Source organism: Pongo pygmaeus, chromosome 19 (genome assembly GCF_028885625.2).
Source record: "Pongo pygmaeus isolate AG05252 chromosome 19, NHGRI_mPonPyg2-v2.0_pri, whole genome shotgun sequence".
Taxonomy (NCBI): Eukaryota; Metazoa; Chordata; class Mammalia; order Primates; family Hominidae; genus Pongo; species Pongo pygmaeus.
Window position 1 is genome coordinate 73,196,720 of NC_072392.2, and position 6,000 is coordinate 73,202,719.

A 6,000-nucleotide genomic window follows, 5' to 3' on the forward strand; every position below is an offset into this window, starting at 1 on the left:
CTGCAGCTACACAGGGGTTATTGGGAAAGCCCTTCTAGGTTTCCTCCAGCCCTCGGCTCTTCCCCATCTCCAAGTAGCAGAGGGACTTTCCCTTTCCGGTCCACTAACCTCACAGACCACTGTTGCAGAACCTTTGCTTCATGTCCCCAAACACATAAATCCCTGAACTGTCCTTGTTCTAACCCTGGAGTGGGCACTTGCTGCGTGTGTGTGTGTGTCATCCTCCTTCCTAGAAAGAGGGGACAGGGTAGCCTGATTTGGGGAGCCCAAGCTACAGGGAAGCCAAGTCTTGGCTCTGGGCTGACATCAGCACATCACCGTGAGGGCTGGGGTGGGCTGTTCTGTGTTCTTGGCTTGGGAAGGTCCTTTGTTCTTTTGAGGCTTAGGGTTCTGGGTTGTGAAAACACCAAGGAGCTGCCTGGGAGGAAAATATGCTTGGGGAGACCATGTTTCTTTTCTGGGTGTTTGCTCCCCTGGTGGCTCAGGAGAGACAAAAGGAGACAGAAGCAGGATAAAGCGCAAGGAGACAAGAAGGGAGCTCGCGCGCTTTCCCTCCTTCCTCATCTTGCCTCCTGTTTCTCTGGCCCACGGAGGAAGGGGCCCAGTGTGTTTGTGCCGGCTCGAGGCTCACGCGGGCTGCCGGGGTCACATGGCCCGGGCATGTGCAGCCTGCTCCATTTCTACCACAACAACTCGCTCATAAACAGCCCGGCTGCTGCGGCGGTGGCGGTGGAGACATGTGCAAGCGAGGGGGTGGGGCACGTGGCCCTGCCCGAGCCAAGGGAAGGCGCTCGCTCAGCACTGCCTCCACCCCTCCCCAGCACTGGCGCTGCCTCGTCACAGGAAATTCCTAGTGCTCCTGTTGCTGCTGCAAAACATGTTTTGGGGAAGTGACTTTCAATAAGGATGGAATCAATGGACTATTTAAAAAGAGACAGAATGGATAATCAGTTAGAGACCGACTTATGCCTGCCATTACCCTCTCTTAAGATGTCCGTACTGGTTAGGGTGGTACCAGTTCCTTCCTCCTATATAAAATTGGAACCATGTAATCCCAGCACTTTGGGAGGCCAACGTGGGCGGATCATTTGAGGTCAGGAGTTCCAGACCAGCCTGGCCAACATGGTGAAACCTTGTCTCTACAAAAAATTTTAAAAAATGAGCCAGGCGTGGCAGTGGGCGCCTGTAATCCCAGCTACTTGGGAGGCTGAGGCATGAGAATCGCTTGAAACCCGGGAGGCGGAGGTTGTAATGAGCCGAGATCATGCCACTGCACTCCAGCCTGGGCAACAGAGCGAGGCCCTGTCTCAAAAAAAAAAAAAAAAAAAAGGGAACCAATCAAGTCCTCATGGTAAACAGTGGGGTGAGGGGCTGGGGTTTTCTAAGACAATGGTTCTCAAGATAAGCAGAGGGATGGGGTCACCTGGGAACATGTTAGAAATGCAAATTCCCAGGCCCCATCCCAGGCCGATTAAATCAGAAGCTCTGGGAGCAAAGCCCAGTAATCTGAGTTTTAACAAGGCCCTTGGGATTCTGGGAAGCCTGAGACCCACTGCTCTAGGTCTTTGGTCCCTAGCAATCAGTCCTCTAGGAGAATCTAGCCCAAGATCTGGGGACATGTCAGCTGGGCGTGGTAGCTCATCCCTGTAATCCCAGCACTTTGGGAGGCTGAGGCAGGCGGATCACTTGAGGCCATGCGTTGGACACCAGCCTGGTCAACATGGTGAAACCCCGTCTCTACAAAAAAATACAAAAATTAGCCGGGCGTGGTGTGTGCCTGTAATCCCAGCTGCTCAGGAGGCTGAGGCAGGAGAATTCCTTGAACTGGGAGGTGGAGGTTACCATTAGCCAAGATCACGCACTGCACTCCAGCCTGGGCGACAGAGTGAGACCCTGTCTCAAAAAAAAAAAAAAAAAAAAAAAAAAAAAAAGATCTGGGGGCATGTCTACCTTCCCCCTTTGTGCTGCTTCATCTCAAAGTCCAGCCACAGGGCATAATCAGATTTAGTTTGACTCAGAGTAAAAAGCATTTATTGAGTGCCTCCTGTGTGCAGATTCTGTAAATGCGGGCAAATGGCACAACAGTAGTAGGCTAATGAGTAGCTGAGATCTCAAAGAGGAGTGGAAGGTACTGGGTGAGGGAAGAATGAAAGAAAGAAAAGGTTGGAATTTTGTTTATCCTTTCTCCATCTTACCTACTTTTCTTCCTGTCCCAAGGCTCCTATTAGAACAAATGATTGTGGCTTAAATTGTTTTGAGGCTGGAGGTAGAAATTAAGCCCTTATCTATTTTTGCTGGCCATGGGGACCCCAAGTTAGTTAACAGCCATAGGCTGTTGACTTCCCATGAGTAACTAAAAGAAGATGAGGACCATGCACACAGGCACACACAAACACTCCCTGAGATCTCAGATGCCAGGGTAGGGAGACCAAGAGAGGGAATGAGGTCCCAGAAGGTTGGAAGTTCCCTGGGTAAAATGAGTTTAGCAGATAACAAGCAGGAAAAGTCTTTCAATAGGGGAGGGCGGGGTCATCCCTGGCCTACTCCACCTTCCTGAGACCCAGAAGCTGTGGCCAGAGGAAACAAAGGGTCCCTAAGGCAAATCACAAAAGCTCCTGAGAATGAAACCTGAGCCTGGAAAGAGAGTAGAGAATGAGGGGATGGACACCAGATCCAAAGGGTTCCCTTACACAGGCAAATGGGGGTTATGGGGTTGGGAGGGATGCGAGCCATGCCCAGCCCCTCTCCTTGGGCCTTCTCTCCGTCACAGGCAGTTCTCAGGAGCAGAACTTCTGTTACTGTCTCAGTCTGAGCAGCTGACGCCCGGCCTCTCCCTGCTTCATTTTTTGAGGAATAAGCTTTTCTCTGATTCTCACAGTGCCCTTTCTTTTGCTTCTCTCCAAGGCTTTCTCTCTGTGCCTGAAAGGCTCTGGGCTCAAGGAGCAGACAGCCCTGCAGGCTCAGCTGCAGTGACCTACATTGGCTCTCCCCTAGGCCCTGGGTGCGGGGGCTGAGGTTTCAAGATAGGAACCTGGGAATCTGGCACAGGTCTACAGATGATGACATCAGGCAGACAGGCTGCAAAAGTGGCATTGAGGGACTGGACCCTGAGGCAGGGGATGCCACAGGACTATGTTCTCACTTTGTCATTTGAGGGCTTTTTGTAGACAAGAGATCAGAAGAGATCAAATGCAAAAACACCTAAGCAGTGACCCCTTGGAGAGGAGCCAGTGGTCCCTGACAGGCCCAGTCTCTATTAATGAGATTTGGGAGTGGTTTCTGCCTGCTCCCTGTTCTTGCTGAACCTACACTGGTCTGCTGCAGGGGACTGGAAAGATGATGTGCAAGAGTGAGTTCGGATTTCAGCTGATTTATTTCAGGGAAATGAAGGCTGGGTAAAGGTCAGATACGCAAAAATCCGCGTACTCCCAGGCTTAACTGTAATATAGAGACCCTGTACTTCTTTAGACTCAAGGGTTCTGAGAAGGATCTAGAAGGAGCCCCCAAGATTAATTACCATTTACAAAGTCCTTACCTCAGGACCCTGGCAACTGAATCCCTCCTTCCAGCTACCGGCCTTCTGGAACAGAGAAGGCAGCTTCTGAAATAGGTGCTTTCCCTCTCTCCCACTATAAGCCACAGTGTTTAGGATGACCACTGCTTCCAGATTGTGTGATTTGCCCTGGCAAGGAAATCCTATTGTGGGGGGAGGAAATGAGGCAGTCGTGACACAAAGTGATGGATGAGCCTTTTGCTTAGCAGAGAGAGAGAAAGCCGGCAGGCCGTGCAGAACTGAGTGGCTCTTGGGTCCAAAGGGCTTCCCCTTGGCCAAGTCTCACCCCAACGCCCAGGAAGTCCACAGCTTGGCGCCCAGTCAAGGCAAAAACATTCCTCAGGACTCTGACAGGCTGGGGGATGGTTCCCACCACGAGGATGGGGGAGGGGAAGGAAACACGCGAGGGAGGAAATGACCACAGAGAAGGAGATGAGAGTAAGAGGTAGGGAGTGAGTTCTCAGTGCCCTAAGTCCCTTTTAGAGAGAAAGGTTGAGGCTGGAGGCCTTCTCATTGGCTTGTGAAGGGCTTGCAGCTTCAGAGCACATGACTCCTGGGTCAACCTTCTGCTCAGGGTCATCCCTGATGACCCAAGGTGTCCTCTGGAGGCTTGTTAACTCAATCTCCCTCCTTACGCTGGGGCTGTGGTTGAGCTTGGGAGCCCCTGAGTGGCTAAAAGCTGGAATTGCAGTTGTGCTGGGGGAGGAGCCCATCGGGTCTCCCTCTGCCTCTCCACCTCCGCCCCTCCCTTTCCCTCTCCCTAAGCCCAGGACTCTGGAAATAGCACCTGGTAATGGGAGCGCTGACAGATGCTGAGTTATAGGAGAGCAAATGTCCTGGCTAGAGTCCTCAACATTCTAGTTTGATCGCTTTTGGGCTGTTTCCCTTGAAAACAGGTGCCCCAGCAAGGATTGAAAAACTACCTATTGGTACTATGCTCACTACCTGGGTGACAGGTTCAGTCATACCCCAAACTTCACCATTACACAATATACCCTTGTAACAAACCTGCATATGTACCCCTTGAATCTAAAATAAAAGTTGAAATACACACACGGAAAAATAAGTGCCCCAGGACTCCTTCCACTGTCTTCCATAAATTACTGTTTAACATGCCCCTGGGTAGTGTGCTTCCTGGCTACGAGATCCCCCTCCTAGGGCTCCCAGGCTTGTAGCTTCTGGACCATCCACTGTTCATGACCCCTATGACCTTGGAGGGAGAAATGGCCCCACAATAATTCTGATTTTAAATTTACCCCTCCCTACCTGTACTACTTAGTCCTAGTTTTCCTCCTCTGAGCCTTGCCCACAACTCCTTTCCCAAGTCAGCCTCCAACCTTGAACTTTCCCTCATCCCCAGTTCCCTACCCAATCCCCCAATCCCACATCTCCTGTAGGGGCTAGGAGTGAGGTGAAAAATGGACAAAGCTTAGAATTTTTTCCAAGGAAACTAGTTCCCTCTGCGTGGCTTCCTTTGACCTATTTTCTAACTTTCCCTGGTTAGCCCCCTTGTTCCATGTACCAAGGCTTCCCACTGGACTAATTTTTGCTTCCCCGCCCTACTCCTCCTTCCTCCAACATGATCTCCTGGGGCTCTTTCCATCCAGGGAAAATGTTCCCCAATGCTGAGAGAGGGAGAGATTCCATTTTGGAAACTATGTCAGCTTGAGGAGTCTGAGCTCATAAAGAGACAACTAGAGTGTTGCTGGGGAAGGAGGTGGTGGTAGTGAGCAAAAAGCAGCTCACCCACCTAGAGGAGGCCCTGTTCCCATCACCCAGCCCATAATTAGGGCATTCTTGGCTCTTGTCTGGAATGGGAGGATCTGAGTGCTCTGCCAACATCATGAAGAACTCAACGGGAAATGGAGTTGGAGTAGAGGTAACCAACTTTGCAGCTGGAAATTAAAATTTTATTCAACTCCACCCCCAAGTAGTTTTATTTGATGACATCCTTCTCTTGCATTTGTCTCATCGTTTGATTGTGTAATCCTTAGCCAGGGAGCTATGTAGATATGAAATCATTTTAAGCAGAGGCAGCTGCATTCCCCTATTGTACTTGAGCCCTCATCAGATTTCCTCCTCTCAAGCTGCTGCCCCACATTTACCCTGAAGGGGGCACTTTTGTTCAGTCGTTAGCTGGTGCCAGCTGAGAGCTCCAGGAAGGAAACATAACAATTGGTCACATGTTGGGGTGAGGGTTCTCGCAGGGGCTGCTGGGACAGGGAAGGGAGGTCCACGTGGAGTGGGCGGAACGCGCTGAAAGTTTTGGCGGGGCTAGCAGAGGGAGAAAAATACCCAAATTTGAGTTGTGATTTTTAATAGGGGGAGAAAAAAAAAAGGCAAGGAGGGTGTGTCCTACCCTCTGAGAGGCCCCCGCAGAGGGGAGCAGGAGAGCAGCACACTAGCATCCTGCTCGCGGAAGCCTGGAACGCAGGGCATGGTGTCTG